The following is a 21065-nucleotide window of genomic DNA, read 5'->3' as shown; positions in this document are numbered from 1 at the left end:
AAAACACGGCCCATTTCACCGGCTATCCCTGGTATAACCCCGGACCTGGGAGGCGTGGTAACTTTTTGACTGGTGCATTAGCAGGTTACTGTCAATGATAAAATGAATACAAGTTTAAGTAACGAAAGGAACACTCTGAGTTATTATTTAAGGTGCCCCAACAGAGTATCCTGGACTTATACTTAAGCCTGGCATGTAAGGTTTATCAACATAAATATCTACAGTCTTCGGGCATTATTCTGAAACCAGGTCTGTTAAGGTGTCTCAACATATATTTTACGGACATTCTTCTGAAATCAGGTCTGTTAAGGTGTCTCAACATATAGTTTACGGACATTATTCTGAAACCAGGTAGGTTGAGGTGTCTCAACATATAGTTTTCGCACATTATTCTGAAACCAGGTCTGTTAAGGTGTCTCAACATATAGTTTACGGACATTATTCTGAAATCAGGTCTGTTAAGGTGTCTCAACATATAGTTTACGGACATTATTCTGAAACTAGGTCGGTTAAGGTGTCTCAACATATAGTTTTCGCACATTATTCTGAAACCAGGTCTGTTAAGGTGTCTCAACATATAGTTTATGGACATTATTCTGAAACCAGGTCTGTTAAGGTGTCTCAACATATTGTTTACGGACATTATTCTGAAACCAGGTAGGTTAAGGTGTCTCAACATATAGTTTACGGACATTATTCTGAAACCAAGTAGGTTGAGGTGTCTCAACATATAGTTTACGGAGATTATTCTGAAACCAGGTCTGTTAAGGTGTCTTAACATATAGTTTACGGACATTATTCTGAAACCAGGTCGGTTGATGTGTCCGAAAATATAGTTTACGGACATTATTCTGAAACCAGGTCTGTTAAGGTGTCTCAACATATAGTTTACGGACATTATTCTGAAACCAGGTCTGTTAAGGTGTCTCAACATATAGTTTACGGACATTATTCTGAAACCAGGTCTGTTAAGGTGTCTCAACATATAGTTTACGGACATTATTCTGAAACCAGGTCTGTTGAGGTGTCTCAACATATAGTTTACGGACCTTATTTTGAACTAGGTCTAATAATGTGTCTCAACATATAGCTTACGGACATTATTCTGAAACCAGGTAGGTTGAGGTGTCTCAACATATAGTTTACGGACATTATTCTGAAACCAGGTCTGTTAAGGTGTCTCAACATATAGTTTACGGACCTTATTTTGAACTAGGTCTAATAATAATGTGTCTCAACATATAGTTTACGGACATTATTCTGAAACCTGGTCTGTTAAGGTGTCTCAACATATAGTTTACGGACCTTATTCTGAAACCAGGTCTGTTAAGGTGTCTCAACATATAGTTTACGGACATTATTCTGAAACCTGGTCTGTTAAGGTGTCTCAACATATAGTGTTCTGGACATTATTCTGTAACCAGGTCTGTTAAGGTGTCTCAACATATAATTTTCGGACATTATTCTGAAACCAGGTCTGTTAAGGTGTCTCAACATATAGTGTTCTGGACATTATTCTGAAACCAGGTCTGTTATGGTGTCTCAACATATAGTGTTCTGGACATTATTCTGAAACCAGGTCTGTTAAGGTGTCTCAACATATAGTGTTCTGGACATTATTCTGAAACCAGGTCTGTTAAGGTGTCTCAACATATAATTTTCGGACATTATTCTGTAACCAAGTATTTTAAGGTGTCTCAATATATAATTTACGGACATTATTCTGTAACCAAGTATGTTAAGATGTCTCGATATATAATTTTCGGACATTATTCTGAAACCAGTCGGTTAAGGTGTCTCAACATATAATTTTCGGACATTATTCTGAAACCAGGTCGGTTAAGGTGTCTCAACAGTAATAATATCGGGCCCGAAATTAAGTGATTTAAGACATTCAGTGATGTAATTATAATAATTGCTGCCAATGGCCTTGGCAAAGTCTGCAAAGAATAAGAGGTCAGGTTTATTGTTTTCTTCTAAATATTCTATAACATCAAATATCTGTCTAACCTTTTCCCCAATATACCTTCCTTTGGCGAAACCAGATTGAGCATTGCTTATTATGCAAGGTACTAGTTTTTTTAATTCGGTTGTTTATAGCTTTTGTTGTAATTTTATAATCTATGTTCAAGAAGGTAATTAGTCTCCAATTTGTTAATTCCTCTTGATTTTCTTTTGGTTTTGGGATATGTGTTATTATTCCTTGTTTTTGAACGGGGGCCCTTCATAGTACATCAGATCGTTACTGCAAATGATTACACGGTGATTCGGTCGAAATAATGCGCTCATTGAATGCTTGAATATACATGACATCTTTAAACTTCAACAAATCTGAATTGATGTATAGTAATGTACACTTGAACTCGTACATTTTGCATATCTCTGAAAAGGCAGCTGAAAAAAAATCAACATATTTATACGCAACCGCTCGAAAACATATTGTTACAGGTGTGAGTCGGTATAAGAAGTAGTTACCATAATTGATAAATCGATTTCAAACTATTCTAAAATTTCCTTAAAAATGAAATGATATGTAAACACTATTTCACTGATCAATATACAAACGAACGAAGTGAATGCTTTTTGGAAACCGTATATCGATAAAGTATATTATACAGATTACTTCGCATATATTTAGCATGATCATTTCACTTTTCGATCGTCGCCATTTTGTATGCGCCCTGCCTAAGAGTGTCTTTATAATCAGATTGTTACACAACCAATTCTTAATTCATACAAAGAATTGTACCCTGTTACATATGTCTATTCTTTAAATATTTGTAAAAATAACATGTTTTTTCACAAAGTTTGTGTTTGCCCCAGTTTCGTACCGTTTCGTTCTCAAATATGTTTACAGTATGCAATTAAGACGTCTTTATATAAAATAAAGCTCGAGAAAAATGCCAGATTTAGGTTACATCAGTAGTTTTCTAACTGAAATGTGATGTTGGGTTCATCTTCAAGTGTTGGCTTCATCGCACCTGTCATGAGCAGCTTTTGGTCGTGGTGGAACACTTAAAAGTTGAACCCATCAATTTAAACTGGTATGCCAGAGATGTGTTAATTGAATATGTTGTATAGGCTATAAGGGCGTCAATGATTGTATGTTTGGGTAGGTGTGGTGCATTTATTTAAATTTCATTTCTTATTATTTTAAACAGACTCGGGAGGAATTGATGAAGAACCAGCCAGACAGCCCCCTCCCTCTCCCCGCCAAGCTGCCCACTCGGCCGAGCTGTACTTTATGTATGCCAACATGCCGACATGCTGTAATTTGTTAGTACTTCAAGATCATATAATGGAAAATTGTATCCAAACTGAAGTATAAAGTGAGTAAGTTTGGGTCATATAAGCCCAGGCATTGATACTGTTTGTTCCATTCCTAAATGAATTCCTTTCATGTTGTTTGTCGATAATTTCTGGTGCGGCTTTGATAATAATATTATTTTCTAATGAAACTGCTGACTTGTATAAGTCTTTGGTCTGTATTGTGCATCTATTCGCACATTTTGTTTGCTCTTTTAAGCAAACATTACATTAATTTAAAATTCTATAAGCAATTAAACAGAACTTACTGCACATTTGATGCATATGATTTTCAGCTTATGGACAAGAAAACATCTACTTCAACAATCACAGCAACACAATGAGATCCCTATTTTAAAGAAATAATGCCACCTTTCATTAATTCATTTTATCAATCATTCATATATATGTATTCATTTATTTATGCAGTTTATACATTGAAAAACATTTCTCAAGGCAAAAGAAATAAAAAGTGAGCCACTTTCATAAAGATTAGAGCCTTTTCCCTTCATGCATTAAAAACAACCTTAATACATTATAAATGTCTTAAACCCCTAATGTATTGTTTATTTCAATAGCCAGCCTGGTTGCTGTAGCCACAGGGTAATTTTCAAGGACAAGAACTAGTGCTGGTAAAATGTGGTCTCATGTGGTTTTCCATACCGGCTCTCAGCAAGGATTTTAGAGAAAGGAATACTGTCTCCAAGTAAGAAGAAATTCTAAGCATGTCTGGTTTTAATGCTTTCAAAATGCATCTGGGTACTCAATAAGATGATATTAACCTTTGAATTGTTAAAAACTGATAGCAAAATGTCCAAAAAACTATATATTTCATAAAATTTGTCCTGGAAATCTTTCAATTCATGAGCTTTTCTGCATATTTATCACATTTATGACCACTTAAAAGGTTGTGTATGCCTCAAATGAGTGTTTACATGCCTTTTTCAAACTTAAATAGTATTGGCAGATAGTTCTATAAGTGTAAAACATTGCTTTTGTGTCTTGCTTGCAGATCATGATGTGCCAATAAGCTCCAGTTAGCTGCGCCTTTTTCCTCCCACCGGTAGTCCTGCAATCTTAATCCAGGAGATGCAGCTCTGAATCCAATATTTCAGAAGAATGAATATGTAAGTCAACTCTGTAGTACTTTTTGTGTGTAAATGATCAAAAGAGTGAGATTTATAGCAAATCAGGTGTAAATAAGCAACTTATAGACATTGGTGAAGTGCTGTACTCTGAATTTAATGCCAAATCTAGCCTTCAAAACAGATACTTAAAAGTAAAAAAAATTAAAAAAATGGGCATATTAATACTTTCTCTGCATTTTCTACATCATGTAGCCACCTCATACATGAAAACACTAGCAGTTGTCATGAATCATTCAGTTCGTGTGTTTTTTTGCCATTTCTTTTGTTGCGCCATTTGTCCCTGAAGCAAACCATTTGGCATATATTGGTGTTTAGACTGTATGAACACATTATCACTAAAAAAATTGTTAAACTGAACAGTTCTGTTACCTTTTTATATAAGTGGATAAGAAAAGCAAAAGTTTGACAAGTTAAAGCATTTCAGTTTGGCTCTATGTCATTTTTAATTCTACTGGCCAAAGGCCAGAAGAGCTTATGCGATGGTAATTTGTACGTAGTATGTGCGTCCGTGCGTCTGTAAACAATTCATGTTTACACGATACAGCCTTCAGTTTTGATTGTATCTTGATGAAACCTGTACAGTATCTACATATCCATTAGAGCTCGGTTCTTTTGAAAACCAGCCAGATCCGACCATGCTTGCCTAGATTATGGGCCTTGATAGTATAAAAATCCTGTAAACAATTGCTCGTTAACACGATACAGCCTTCAGTTTTGATTGGATCTCGATGAAACTTGTATAGTATCTACATATCCATAAGAGCTTGGTTCCTTGCGAAAATCAGCCAGATCCACCCAGCCAGTATAGCATACGCCCTTTTGGGCCTCTTGTTTAAATAAAACTCTAAACGCAAAAGAAGTGCAAAAACCTTATTTTGCTTAGAAAAAAAACTTATAAAGAGTATGCAGGTCATATTTGTGGTACTTTACTTGGTCAAATTATTCCAATGCATAAGGAAATAATGGCTCTTAGAAGGTTTGCAGCTTACCATTTGAGGGAAATGGCTGTTTCTGCTTTTTATGAAAACACCACAGGTGCTAATATTTGTCTTAATCATTTATTGTTTAATATATCATTTCCAAACTTTCAGTATGTGTTGCATATAGCCTGCAGGTGAACTATATGCGTTTTGAAGTCTGTTCCCCCCTCTATCATGCAATGAATATTAATGACTATGTATTGTGGTACATTTACTTTCAGAAAACTGAAGCCTTCAGGAAGTCAACGCCACCATGGTATTGATTTACTCAGCTCTGATGTACTCAGTTGTGACGTAACATGCCTTCAAGCCACTATCCGAAGAACATCCAGACGTTCGAAATGGACCATTGCCCTGTTGCCATGGAAATCATTATGAGGAGGAGCACACAAACTGTCACTTGTTTTGAATATGAGATGTACCACGAACTGACCATAAACTTTTCGGATGCTCTGTTTATTTCATTAGCAAATTACGACGTAAATTTTACTGAATAATGACAAACAGTCTTACTCATAAGCATCTCTTACTCATTCGTATTCCACAACTAAGCATGCTTGCAATTACACTGTGTCATCTATCATAATATAGCAATGCTGCAATGACCACATTTTTTGTACCAGTTGTTGCTTTATACTGAAACTTTTATTGAAAATGGTGCATAAACACTGATAACACATAAATGTTTCATTCATACATTTGTACATGTTCTTTCAGTGTATATGTTGATAATGTTAATACATATTTCATGTGCATTTACACATGTGTTTATTGCCAACCTCATCAAACCATGCATAGTTTGCTCACATACATATTTCCAACACAGACATTCACTGAATGTATTACTACTTTACGTTGATTTTGATATGTAAATAAAACATTGTACTACTCGTTTGTACAAAACACTTTTCATTTGCTATGTTGTTTGTTTCCATGTTCTGTCTGCATACAGATGGTATTTTCATATCAATTTTTAGCTCGACTATTAGTAGAATATGGAGATCTATACTACTCACCCAAGTGTCGGCGTCACACCTTGGTTAAGGATTTGCGTGCAAGCACACATAGGTTAATATCTCAGTTACTTCTTGAGGTATCGCATTGAGACTTGATACAATGGTACTTAGAAATTCTGGTTAAGGTTTTGCGTGCAAGCACACATAGGTAAATATCTCATTAAGTACTTGAGGTATTGCATTGAGACTTGATACAATGGTACTCAACAATCCAACCTACTGAATTAACAAAGTTGGATAACTGTAGTTTGCATTTAATCCAAATAATAGGACTTTATTATTCGACTTAGAAATTCTGGTTAAGGTTTTGCGTGCAAGCACACATAGGTTAATATCTCAGCAGCTACTTGAGGTATTGCATTGAGACATGATACAAGGTACTCAACCATCTAACCTAATTAATTAACTAAGTAAGATAACTTGACTTTGCATTAGTGGAAATGATAGGCCTTTATTATTCGACTTAGACATTCTGATTAAGGTTTTGTGTGCAAGCACACATTATATAAATATCAAAGCAACTACTTGATGTATTGCATTGAGACTCATGTAATTGTACTCAACCATCAAAATTCCCCATGTAAGATAGCTCTAGTTTCATTTAATGCAAAAAGTTGCCCTTTATTATTCGACATAGAAATTCTGGTTAAGATTTTGCGTGTAAGCACACATAGGTAAATTTCTCAGCAACTACTCGAACTATTGCATTGAGACTTTATAGAATGGTATTCAACTGTATATATAACTGTATTTTGCAAATAATTGCCCTTTATTATTAGACTTAAACATTCTGGTTGAAATTTTCCAGGTAACCACATTTTGTTAATATTTCACCACATGAATTGCAATGAAATCACATCTAACAGTGATCCATGCATGTTTCGCCAAAACTTTTCAATCCTTACACTGAACAGCGGTGGAATAGTCGAGCCCGCTGTCTCTGTGACAGCTCTTGTTCAGAATTAACGTGATGTTCATTTCCATTGTGAAACTTATCCCTTTGGAACAATATTAACATCTTTTAGCATACGTGTCTGGATGAGTTTTAAAAAATGACCATATTATGCATACTTACTGCATGAACATATACAATGACATACATTTCATATCAACTTGTGTATCTGTATTTCCCTTTCAACTACTTCTAAATAACAAACGTCCCAACCCTAAAATGTTCAAACATATTCTACATGCATTATTTTTATCTTACACTGTATATATATGTTCTATATGTATATATCACGCCTAATAAAATTGAAGCCTGTCAACTCGTACGTTGTTGTGAAACATATGAACCCCACCTTTCAACTTCCCTGTGTGTTCCTATCAATTTGTTTCTGAAATTCCAGTTATCATTTGAAATAATTGCTTACTCTCTCGGGGCCACCGTTCCTCAGCGCTTTCAGCGCTTTGATTGTAGCTGTGTTAATTGACCATTAATAAAAGAATAGTTGAATGAATTAACTAAATATAGATGTATGTTTATCCAAAACATTTTGTAAAATTTGCCGTAAGTCCGTCGGATCCAGGACTTTAATTGTTTGTTTTGTTCATGTCTTTTAGAGCAGCCTCGCATTCATAACTGCTTACAATCCTTCAGTTACACATTTTTAATCTTCTGTTAATTTTCCAAAAATGTTCTTATGCCTTCTATATTTATTTATTTATTTATTTATTATCAGAGAAAAGTTGTTATTTTTAAAGTAAACTTCTTCAGTTGGAATATTCTCTGTTCAAAATTATGTTTTCATTTTTAACTGAAAGTTTATTAATATACTTTTTCTGCTTGTTTCTATTCAAGGTTTGCAAAATATTTTGTATTTTTTCGTATTTTTCTGCTCTTAGTATGTTTCCGTTGATTTCAGACATTAAGAATTCCTCTAAGTTTTATTTTTTATTAATAATTACTTCTGTTATTTTATTCAGGTTGTTTTATAACTGTTCTATTTCGTTTTGTAGTTTAGATTTTTCTTTATTTTTGCCTAAAAAAGGTGAGTTGTATATGTAATGGTTTCATTTCTAATAGAACATTTGATTAATTCCCAGAGTATAATCTGGGTTGTAAACTTTGTTGTATTGAACAGTTTCTTCAATACATCCTTTAATGTTATTCTGATATGTTTCATCGGTTAAATTAAATTGTTAATTTTGAAGTATCCAGGACCTTGTATAGTTTTTTTTATCGTATTTAAGGTTTTTATAATGACCAGTGAATGATCTGTCTTAAAGCTTTCTTTTATTTGGGCTTTCTTTAAAATGTTAATTAAATTTTCAGCGATTAAAAAAAGTCAAGTCTGCAATGAATGTTGGGATTGCTATTTGAATGCCATGTATATTGCAATTTATCGGGGTGTTTCAGGCGCCGCGCGTGGGTAAGGGTTTCAGCCGTCATAATACTAGTGAGTATTCCTGTTGCGTTTGTGTTTACCTGTACTCCCATTGTTCTTATCAATGTTTTTATAACTGTATTGAAATATCCACCAATAATTAATGTTTGATCACTATTTTTTTTAAATACAGTCGCCTTTAGTTTTTAAAAAGAAAATCTATGTAATCTTTATTTGGGCCATTAACGTTCACTAGTGTTATTTCAAAATCATTAAAGACTCTGTCAATCACCAAAATTCTTCTATTCATTAATTCGATTTTGCTTAAAATTTCTACTGCTCCCCGAAGAAAGCGTTACCCTATCATTGATCGTCGCCCAATATCTATAGTATTTTTGGTGTATTTTGGCGAATCTTCTGTTCGTTCTCTTTGTGGGAAATCTTTCGTTCCCACACTCAAACTTGTTCTGATAATTTGTCTGAGTCCTGTAGACCCTGTCTAATGAAACAGAGACAAATCTTGTTCATTTTTGTAAGGTCTCCATTGATATCTATCTGGGTACCTTTCAGGGTTTTTTTTTCTACGTTTCAGTAGTTCATTTCGTTTTATCCGCGAAACATATTTCACTATAATAGGTTTTGATTTTCCAAGCGCTTTTTAGTCGATGACATGTCAATGTTGCTCTTGGAGATATTTAGCCCTTCGATTTTGTCATTTAATGTGTGGATAATGAGCTTTAATCTGTCGGTGTTTCATATTTCTGCGGGGATGTCCCATTTATGCCAGTTATCACTAAGTTGTTTGGTCTCGAGTACTGTTCTATTTCATTCATTTATCCTCCTTGTATCATCAATACAGTCTCTTACTTCTTGATTTCTGTCATCTAGATCCTTTTCATTGCTATCCTTTTCTCTGTAGTTTGCTGTTTGAGTTTGTCATTTTCTGCTTTGGCATCAAATTCTGGTGACTCCAATTAAAATTGTCTTTTTTTCTTGAAACGTTTTACTAAGTTCTTCTTTTACTTGATGAATGATTTCTTTTATAATTTCTTTCAGTGCTTGGTCATTTTCTTAAGAACCACTTTATTGAGCTTTTCGTTTAGTTCCTTAAGTTCGCTTCGTATCCCACTGATAGTGTACGGTACTTTCTCTTCTGTTTCATCCATTTCTTCTAGCATTTCCGATTTACTATCTGCCTGTGTTGTTTCCTTATTTCCTTTCTTGTTTCGTTGTTGTTTTCTTGACTGATGGTCGTTTGTAGTGGCTATGCTACTATCAAGTTCACTAATACTACCATCACCTTCCCTATTTCTTTTTTTGTTCATGTTGTTGCTTTTTTTTCTGCAGTATAGATTTAAAAATCTTCGTGCTGGGTATTAGGCAGATAGTTTGTTACCATACTGTATTATCTACCTCGATACTGTATCGATATAGTACTTGTTTATAACAAAGCGCATATTTCTACCGGTATATATATATGTACATTGAAACAGTTTCAAAGCTCAGGAAATATTTGTACCTTTTTTCAATATACAAGCATAAACAGTGTTTGGAATAAGTTATTCCTCCATTTTCAACAACAACTTTTAAGAACCACTCAAAGGCATTTGAATTCCTATATTTACTAAGCAACTACGTGGCTGTTGTTCAGCCTAGGCTTGATGTTGCCCACAATCTGCCACTGTAGCTGTCATTTCTCCCCATCCAGCCGTCCGTCATTATAGAAAAGTATTCTGATAGCATCTATGTAGGTGATATCGTCTGCGCCGGCGCGTAACTCTCTTTTTTTAGTAAAAATAACCTTGACCTTGAATCTACTCACCCGAAATGCGATCCCTTATGTCTCCAGATATATTCACATTTCATCACTTCACGTTTCATCACTTCACATTATTCCTTGTTCAATTTATTGATTGATTTTTTTATTGGCCCTGACCTTACCAAACCCAAGGTCATCTCATGATACAGTTCCACAGTCATGAGCTTGCTTATACAGCACGTTTTATCACATAATATCATTCCTCCGCGCAGATCTATTTTAAGCAGCAGTGAAGTTGATAATTATGGAGGCCATTCGTTGCCAAAAGTCCAGACGTGTATGTGTGTATTTTAGGGTTGTAACATTGATGATTTACCAATTTACATTTTACAACCGCCAACTCATCGGTTGTATGCTTACATTTTACACTGCACATTTTCATTTTTCATTGTACCGATTGGAGTTTTATTCTCGTTGCATCTATTCAACAGTCGATTCAGTCGTGTTTATAAAGTTGTGTATGGTAAACACACGTCATTCTGTGAAAGTCACATGCCGAGTTTTACATGCGGTGTGTAAAAGACAGATTTCAGTTCGTAGTTCTACAAAGTACATTGTATGGTGGTGACTTTTCATTCGCAGTTGAACATGTTTACGAGATGAATTTAATTTAATTTATAGATAGCTCCGCCTTAACCATGTCTTAACTCCTTACGTCTTTCGGAAATTTCGCTATCTGACACTCGGCTCTATTTAAACCAATTATGGATACTTTGGACCATGGACATTGCGAACCTTATTATGGACATTACGAATCATCTATATTATGACACTATGGACTATGATTTAGAAACAGGATAGATTGTAAATTATTGTGCAATGCATACGTTTGAATAACAAGGCACCGTTGTGGTGCCAATGCATACGTTTGAATAACAAGGCACCGTTGTGGTGCTAATGCATAGATTTGAGTAACAAGGCACCGTTGTGGTGCCAATGCATACGTTTGAGTGACAATGCACCGTTGTGGTGCCAATGCATACGTTTGAATAACAAGGCACCGTTGTGGTGCCAATGCATAAGTTTGAATAACAAGGCACCGTTGTGGTGCCAATGCATACGTTTGAATAACAAGGCACCGTTGTGGTGCTAATGCATAGATTTGAGTAACAAGGCACCGTTGTGGTGCCAATGCATACGTTTGAGTAACAAGGCACCGTTGTGGTGCTAATGCATAGATTTGAGTAACAAGGCACCGTTGTGGTGCCAATGCATACGTTTGAGTGACAAGGCACCGTTGTGGTGCCAATGCATACGTTTGAGTGACAATGCACCGTTGTGGTGCCAATGCATACGTTTGAATAACAAGGCACCGTTGGGGTGCTAATGCATAGATTTGAGTAACGAGGCACCGTTGTGGTGCCAATGCATACGTTTGAGTGACAAGGCACCGTTGTGGTGCCAATGCATAGATTTGAGTGACAAGGCACCATTGTGGTGCCAATGCATACGTTTGAATAACAAGGCACCGTTATGGTGATAATGCATAGATTTGAGTAACAAGGCACCATTGTGGTGCCAATGCATACGTTTGAGTGACAAGGCACCGTTGTGGTGCCAATGCATACGTTTGAGTGACAATGCACCGTTGTGGTGCCAATGCATACGTTTGAATAACAAGGCACCGTTGTGGTGCTAATGCATAGATTTGAGTAACGAGGCACCGTTGTGGTGCCAATGCATACGTTTGAGTGACAAGGCACCGTTGTGGTGCCAATGCATTAGTTTGAGTAACAAGGCACCGTTGTGGTGCTAATGCATAGATTAGAGTAACAAGGCACCGTTGTGGTGCCAATGCATACGTTTGAGTGACAAGGCACCACTGTGGTGCCAATGCATACGTTTGAGTAACAAGGCACCGTTGCGGTGCAAATGCATGAGTTTGAGTAACAATGCACCGTTGTGGTGCCAATGCATTAGTTTGAGTAACAAGGCAACGTTGTGGTGCCAATGCATATGTTTGATTGACAAGTCACCGTTGTGGTGTCAATGCATTAGTTTGAGTAACAAGACACCGTTGTGGTGCCAATGCATTAAATAGTTTGAGTAACAAGGCACCGTTGTGGTGCTAATGAATAGATTTGATTAACAAGGCACCGTTGTGGAGCCAATGCATACATTTGAGTGACAAGGCACCGTTGTGGTGCCAATGCATAAGCTTGAGTAACTATGCACCGTTGTGGTGCCAATGCATAAGTTTGAGTGACAAGGCACCGTTGTGGTGCCAATGCATTAGTTTGAGTAACAAGACACCGTTGTGGTGCCAATGCATTTAATAGTTTGAGTAACGATGCACCGTTGTGGTGCCAATGCATTAGTTTGAGTAACAATGCACCGTTGCGGTGCGAATGCATAAGTTTGAGTAACAATGCACCGTTGCGGTGCCAATGCATGCGTTTGAATAGCACCGTTGCGGTGCCAATGCATGAGTTTGAGTAACAATGCACCGTTGTGGTGCCAATGCATTAGTTTGAGTAACAATGCACCGTTGTGGTGCCAATGCATTAGTTTACGTAACAAGGCACCGTTGTGGTGCCAATGCATAGGTTTGAGTAACAATGTACCGTTGCGGTGCCAATGCATAAGTTTGAGTAACAATGCACCGTTGCGGTGCCAATGCATAAGTTTGAGTAACAATGCACCGTTGCGGTGCCAATGCATAAGTTTGAGTAACAAGACACCGTTGCGGTGCCAATGCATTAGTTTGAATAACAATGCACCGTTGCGGTGCCAATGCATAATTTTGATTAACAATGCACCGTTGCGGTGCCAATGCATTAGTTTGAGTAGCACCGTTGCGGTGCCAATGCATAAGTTTGAGTAACAATGCACCGTTGTTGTGCCAATGCATTAGTTTGAGTAACAATGCACCGTTGTGGTGCCAATGCATTAGTTTGAGTAACAAGGCACCTTTGTGGTGCCAATGCATAAGTTTGAGTAACAATGTAGCGTTGAGGTGCCAATGCATTAGTTTGAGTAACAATGCACCGGTGCGGTGCCAATGCATAAGTTTGAGTAACAATGCACCGTTGCAGTGTCAATGCATAAGTTTGAGTAACAAGACACCGTTGCGGTGCCAATGCATTAGTTTGAGTAACAAGGCACAGTTGCGGTGCCAATGCATAAGTTTGAGTAACAAGGCACCGTTGCGGTGCCAATGCATAAGTTTGAGTCACAATGCACCGTCGCGGTGCCAATGCATTAGTTTAGGTAACAATGCATCGTTGTGGTGCCAATGCATTAGTTTGAGTCACAATGCACCGTTGCGGTGCCAATGCATAAGTTTGAGAGACAGGGCACCGTTGCGGTGCCAATGCATTAGTTTGAGTAACAGGACACCGTTGTGGTGCCAATGCATTACAGCCAATGCATTAGTTTGAGTAACAGGACACCGTTGTGGTGTCAATCCATAAGTTTGAGTAACAATGCATCGTTGCGGTGCCAATGCATTGGTTTGAGTAACAATGCACCGTTGCGGTGCCAATGCATTAGTTTGAGTAACAAGGCACCGTTGCGGTGTCAATGCATAAGTTTGAGTAACAATGCATCGTTGTGGTGCCAAAGCATTAGTTTGAATTACAATGCACCGTTGCGGTACCAATGCATTAGTTTGAGCACCGTTGCGGTGCCAATGCATAAGTTTAGTTTGAGATAATAAGACACCGTTGTGATGCCAATGCATAAGTTTGAGTAACAATGCACCGTTGTGGTGCCAATGCATAAGTTTGAGTAACAAGACACCGTTGTGGTACCAATGCATGTGTTTGAGTAACAAGGCACCGTTGTGGTGACAATGCATACGTTTGAGTAACAAGAAACAGTTGCGGTGCCAAAACATACGTTTGAGTAGCAAGAAACCGTTGTGGTGCCAATGCATGTGTTTGAGTAACAAGGAACCGTTGTGGTACCAATGCATAAGTTTGAGTAACAAGGCACCGTTGTGGTGACAATGCATAAGTTTGAGTAACAAGGCACCCTTGTGGTGCCAATGCATAAGTTTGAGTAACAAGGCACAGTTGTGGTGCCAATGCATAAGTTTGAGTAACAAGGCACCGTTGTGGTGCCAATGCAAAAGTTTGAGTAACAAGACACCGTTGTGGTGCCAATGCATAAGTTTGAGTAACAAGGCACCGTTGTGGTGCCAATGCATAAGTTTGAGTAACAAGGCACCGTTGTGGTGCCAATGCATAGATTTGAGTAACAAGGCACCGTTGTGGTGCCAATGCATAAGTTTGAGTAACAAGGCACCGTTGTGGTGCCAATGCATAAGTTTGAGTAACAAGGCACCGTTGTGGTGCCAATGCATGTGTTTGAGTAACAAGGCACCGTTGTGGTGACAATGCATACGTTTGAGTAACAAGAAACAGTTGCGGTGCCAAAACATACGTTTGAGTAGCAAGAAACCGTTGTGGTGCCAATGCATGTGTTTGAGTAACAAGGAACCGTTGTGGTACCAATGCATATGTTTGAGTAACAAGGCACCGTTGTGGTGCCAAAGCATGTGTTTGAGTAACAAGGCACCGTTGTGGTGCCAAAGCATGTGTTTGAGTAACAAGGCAACAAGTAACAATACCGTCTCTGTGGCCTAGTGGTTAAGCGTCCGCCTACGGAGCGGGAGGTCGTGGGTTCGATTCCTGGCCGCGTTATACCAAAAGACGTTAAAAATTAATACAAGTAGCTCCATTGCCTGGCGCTCGGCATTTAAAGGGTAGTGCTTGGAAAAGTGGTGTACTCAGTACTGGTTTAACACAGAAAAGTTGTACCCCGTGTATCGGTGCTTTACACCGAGCACGTAAAAGAACCAAGGGGTCTCTTCGAAAAAGAGCTAGGGTATCGCACCCGGACTTCCTTGTATCCCACCAATGTTTCTTCAGCGTGCTGTCCCTTCAGCAAAAAACAAAGGACTCTGTTGGAAATAAGTGCTTGCATTTTTCACGGGTTATCCTTGACCGCAAGGTCTAAAGAAGTACACATACACAAAGGCACCATTGTGGTGCCAATGCATGTGTTTGAGTAACAAGGTACCGTTGTGGTGCCAAAGCATAAGTTTGAGTAGCAAGGCACCGTTGCGGTGCCAATGCATACGTTTGAGTAACAAGACACAGTTGCGATGCCAATGCATAAGTTTGAGTAACAAGACACAGTTGTGATGCCAATGCATAAGTTTGAGTAACAAGGCACCGTTGTGGTGCCAATGCATACTTTGAGTAACAAGACACCGTTTATGTGCCAATTCATGAATTTGAGTAACAAGACACAGTTGTGGTGCCAATGCATACTTTGAGTAACAAGACACCGTTTATGTGCCAATTCATGAATTTGAGTAACAATGCTCCGTTGTGTTGCCAATGCATAAGTTTGAGTAACAATGCACCGTTGCGGTGCCAATGCATAAGTTTGAGTAACAAGGCACTGTTGTGGTGCCAATGCATAAGTTTGAGTAACAAGGCACCCTTGTGGTGCCAATGCATAAGTTTGAGTAACAAGGCACAGTTGTGGTGCCAATGCATAAGTTTGAGTAACAAGGCACCGTTGTGGTGCCAATGCAAAAGTTTGAGTAACAAGACACCGTTGTGGTGCCAATGCATAAGTTTGAGTAACAAGGCACCGGTGTGGTGCCAATGCATAAGTTTGAGTAACAAGGCACCGTTGTGGTGCCAATGCATAGATTTGAGTAACAAGGCACCGTTGTGGTGCCAATGCATAAGTTTGAGTAACAAGGCACCGTTGTGGTGCCAATGCATAAGTTTGAGTAACAAGGCACCGTTGTGGTGGCAATGCATGTGTTTGAGTAACAAGGCACCGTTGTGGTGACAATGCATACGTTTGAGTAACAAGAAACAGTTGCGGTGCCAAAACATACGTTTGAGTAGCAAGAAACCGTTGTGATGCCAATGCATGTGTTTGAGTAACAAGGAACCGTTGTGGTACCAATGCATATGTTTGAGTAACAAGGCACCGTTGTGGTGCCAAAGCATGTGTTTGAGTAACAAGGCAACAAGTAACAATACCGTCTCCGTGGCCTAGTGGTTAAGCGTCCGCCTACGGAGCGGGAGGTCGTGGGTTCGATTCCTGGCCGCGTTATACCAAAAGACGCTAAAAATTGGTACAAGTAGCTCCATTGCCTGGCGCTCGGCATTTAAAGGGTAGTGCTTGGAAAAGTGGTGTACTCAGTACTGGTTTAACACAGAAAAGTTGTACCCCGTGTATCGGTGCTTTACACCGAGCACGTAAAAGAACCAAGGGGTCTCTTCGAAAAAGGGCTAGGGTATCGCACCCGGACTTCCTTGTATCCCACCAATGTCTCTTCAGCGTGCTGTCCCTTCAGCAAAAAACAAAGGACTCTGTTGGAAATAAGTGCTTGCATTTTTCACGGGTTATCCTTGACCGCAAGGTCTAAAGAAGTACACATACACAAAGGCACCATTGTGGTGCCAATGCATGTGTTTGAGTAACAAGGTACCGTTGTGGTGCCAAAGCATAAGTTTGAGTAGCAAGGCACCGTTGCGGTGCCAATGCATAAGTTTGAGTAACAAGACACAGTTGCGATGTCAATGCATAAGTTTGAGTAACAAGACACAGTTGTGATGCCAATGCATAAGTTTGAGTAACAAGGCACGGTTGCGGTGCCAATTCATGAATTTGAGTAACAAGACACAGTTGTGGTGCCAATGCATAGTTTGAGTAACAAGGTACCGTTTATGTGCCAATTCATGAATTTGAGTAACAATGCTCCGTTGTGTTGCCAATGCATAAGTTTGAGTAACAAGGCACCGTTGTGGTGACAATGCATAAGTTTGAGTAACAAGGCACCGTTGTGGTGCCAATGCATAAGTTTGAGTAACAAGGCATCGTTGTGGTGCCAATGCATAAGTTTGAGTAACCTTAAGAAATTTCGAGAAATTGGGGCCTGTTCTGTTTAATTGGTCGTATAATATTAAGAGCATCTTAAAGAAAGAAACATAAATGAGATTTATAATTTCCCCGGCTATCCCCGGTATACCCCCGGACCTGGGCGGACGGGGGGGGGGGGGCGTGGTTAAAATTGACTGGTGCATTGAAGCTTCAAATGGATTGGAAAAATGGAGGGCGTGGAAACAAAACATCACGATAGGTTTATGTTTTATCTTTAGAGCTGCACTCTCACAGATTAAACATTTTGACAACTTTTTTTATTTTTTGTCTTTGAACAAGCCAATTTTTGCGGAAATCCATGTTAACCAGTTATTGAGACTGCTGAGAAAAATTAGATTGCAGACTTTTATATTTAAGTTCAAAAATTGATGTTTATCGGATTTTTCTTAAACCGTAAGAACAGTTAAAGCCATTAAAAACATTAATTTTCGAACAGAAATTTTAAAACCTGTGATCTGATTATTTGTAAGCAATCATTTATCATTGGTTTGCTGATATTTACGCAAAAATTTGCTCTTTCCAAGACAAAAAAAAATTAAAAAAGTTGTAAAAAAGGTATATCTCTGAGAGTGCAGCTTTAACATTCTACTTGTTTTGAAAACCCTAATAATTTATTAAATTACAGTAGGGCTATCTATTGAAAAACTTTCGTGCGGGTGTACATACCCCATTTCCTTGGACAACGAATGTACTTATTCTCCAAAATGTAAGTTAAAATTCCTATTCATAATCCAAAATAATTTCAAAAACAAACAAGAGCTGTCACAGTACATAAATAAATTTAATGTAGCAAGCTTTGACTCTTTCCACATCTTATATTAGTAAAAATTTGAAGTCATACCCCACGGCCTCTAAACGCAAGCTCCACCACTTTACGGTGATGCAAAAAAAAGAGCTGTCAACACTTCCGTGGTGGAGCTGTGTCCTATGTTTACATGAACAAACGTGAGTATGATTAATATTTTATTTCATAATTTCATTAAACCGACATATTTCGAAAATCGGAGAATGTGGTACCGTGTAAGAACACTTCTACTGTAGGCTGGTTACTATTTCATTTCAATATTGTGCAAACTGCGGTGCCCGGAGCTTTTCTCCCGAATCGGACTAATGCATATTTTGAGATCTGATTGCATAGCAAGTAAATTTTAGTGCTTACACACACCATAAGAACATTCTCACGCATGCAAACATAACTGTTATGTATAGTACCTATGCCGGAACACAACGAAACTGAAAAATGCACAAATTTATAATAGTGGTGGCGCTGTTGCCCTAGTGGTGGCGCTGTCGAGTAATGGTGGTGCTATCGAGTATGTTTTGCGCTTGAAGTAATATATATAAATTAACGCTTTTGGCATGAATACAAAAGTTGCAATGTTTATCATTCGTTGATCATTATGCTGGTTATGCATACTTCTTGCGGTAACAAAACTCTTCGCGAACTACCTTAACCTTACTGAGTCATCATAATTCATAAAATTGAAAAAATCAAAATTTTATCGCATTTTCAGGCTTTAAAGCTGCACTCCCACAGATTGAATTTTAGTTAAAATTCCTATTCATAATCCAAATTAATTTTAAAAACAAACAAGAGCCGTCACAGGAGCAGCATGATCCACTTTTTCGTTGTTTTAAGCATTAAGGATTTCAGCACTTGCGGGGCAATGGGGGAGCCCACACCCAACCCCATAACGTCCTTGTTTACTTTCTATTTCAATGGCACTGGTACACAAATAAACAATCAGGGATATTTTTTCTGACCACCAAAGTATAACTAAAAAGCCCCAACTAAGACAAAATTAAATCATGATGTTTGCCACTTATGCTAAATCTTGGAGTTGCCTTGAAAATGAAGCTGCATGCTGGAAATTAATGGTCAAAGAGAGGCAACTTGAGTATATATCATTCTGGTAAGCTTACGCGGTAACTGCCCTTTTCAATTGCTAACATGTTCTCAATAACAATAATTTTGGATATGATGGATGCAATTTTTTTAAGGAAGTCCCAACAGAGCAAGCATGCAAGTGCATAGAGGTAAATGTTCATAATTATTATATTGACCTTGTGCACTGCATAACGAATTTATACAATACAATGTCATTTATTATTATTATAACAAGGAAAGTAATAAAATTGTAAATATTGTTTCTATTTATTAATATAATACAGACTTTCAGTCCAAAACAGTATAGATCAGTATAGACATATACTTTTAATTAAAATATATTTCCATTATCATATTAATTCTATGATTCTCAGTATATGTTTCCATCTAGTACTATACCTACACTGCTGTACTGCTGTACTGCCAGACTGCTAGCTTTACATCCATATGTTTCCATCTAGTACTATACCTACACTACTGTACTGCCAGACTGCCAGACTGCTGGCTTCACATCCATATGTTTCCATCTAGTACTATACCTACACTGCTGTACTGCCAGACTGCCAGGCTGCTGGCTTCACATCCATATGTTTCCATCTAGTACTATACCTACACTGCTGTACTGCCAGACTGCCAGGCTGCTAGCTTCACATCCATATGTTTCCATCTAGTACTATACCTACACTACTGTACTGCCAGACTGCCAGGCTGCTGGCTTCACATCCATATGTTTCCATCTAGTACTATACCTACACTGCTGTACTGCCAGACTGCCAGACTGCTGGCTTCACATCCATATGTTTCCATCTAGTACTATACCTACACTGCTGTACTGCCAGACTGCCAGGCTGCTGGCTTCACATCCATATGTTTCCATCTAGTACTATACCTACACTACTGTACTGCCAGACTGCCAGGCTGCTGGCTTCACATCCATATGTTTCCATCTAGTACTATACCTACACTGCTGTACTGCCAGACTGCCAGACTGCTGGCTTCACATCCATATGTTTCCATCTAGTACTATACCTACACTGCTGTACTGCCAGATTGCCAGACTGCTGGCTTCACATCCATATGTTTCCATCTAGTACTATACCTACACTGCTGTACTGCCAGACTGCTAGCTTCACATCCATATGTTTCCATCTAGTACTATACCTACACTACTGTACTGCCAGACTGCCAGGCTGCTGGCTTCACATCCATATGTTTCCATCTAGTACTATACCTACACTGCTGTACTGCCAGACTGCTAGCTTCACATCCATATGTTTCCATCTAGTACTATACCTACACTACTGTACTGCCAGACTGCCAGACTGCTGGCTTCACATCCATATGTTTCCATCTAGTACTATACCTACACTACTGTACTGCCAGACTGCCAGACTGCTGGCTTCACATCCATATGTTTCCATCTAGTACTATACCTACACCACTGTACTGCCAGACTGCCAGACTGCTAGCTTCACATCCATATGTTTATATCTAGTACTATACCTACACTGCTGTACTGCCAGACTGCCAGGCTGCTGGCTTCACATCCATATGTTTCCATCTAGTATTATACCTACACTACTGTACTGCCAGACTGCCAGGCTGCTAGCTTCACATCCATATGTTTCCATCTAGTACTATACCTACACTGCTGTACTGCCAGACT

The 21065-nt window shown here is 38.4% G+C and overlaps 1 long non-coding RNA gene across 1 annotated transcript; it reads left to right on the top strand.

The window, feature by feature from the left end:
* The first annotated feature begins 3941 nt into the window (after nucleotides 1-3941).
* On the top strand, nucleotides 3942-6367 carry LOC128240007 (uncharacterized). The gene is made up of 3 exons (XR_008261998.1): nucleotides 3942-4012; nucleotides 4319-4433; nucleotides 5656-6367. It is a non-coding gene; the product is annotated as an uncharacterized LOC128240007 (long non-coding RNA).
* Nucleotides 6368-21065: the final 14698 nt, after the last annotated feature.

This window comes from Mya arenaria, chromosome 7, assembly GCF_026914265.1.
Source record: "Mya arenaria isolate MELC-2E11 chromosome 7, ASM2691426v1".
NCBI lineage: Eukaryota > Metazoa > Mollusca > Bivalvia > Myida > Myidae > Mya > Mya arenaria.
This window is presented reverse-complemented; position numbering and strand designations above follow the sequence as displayed.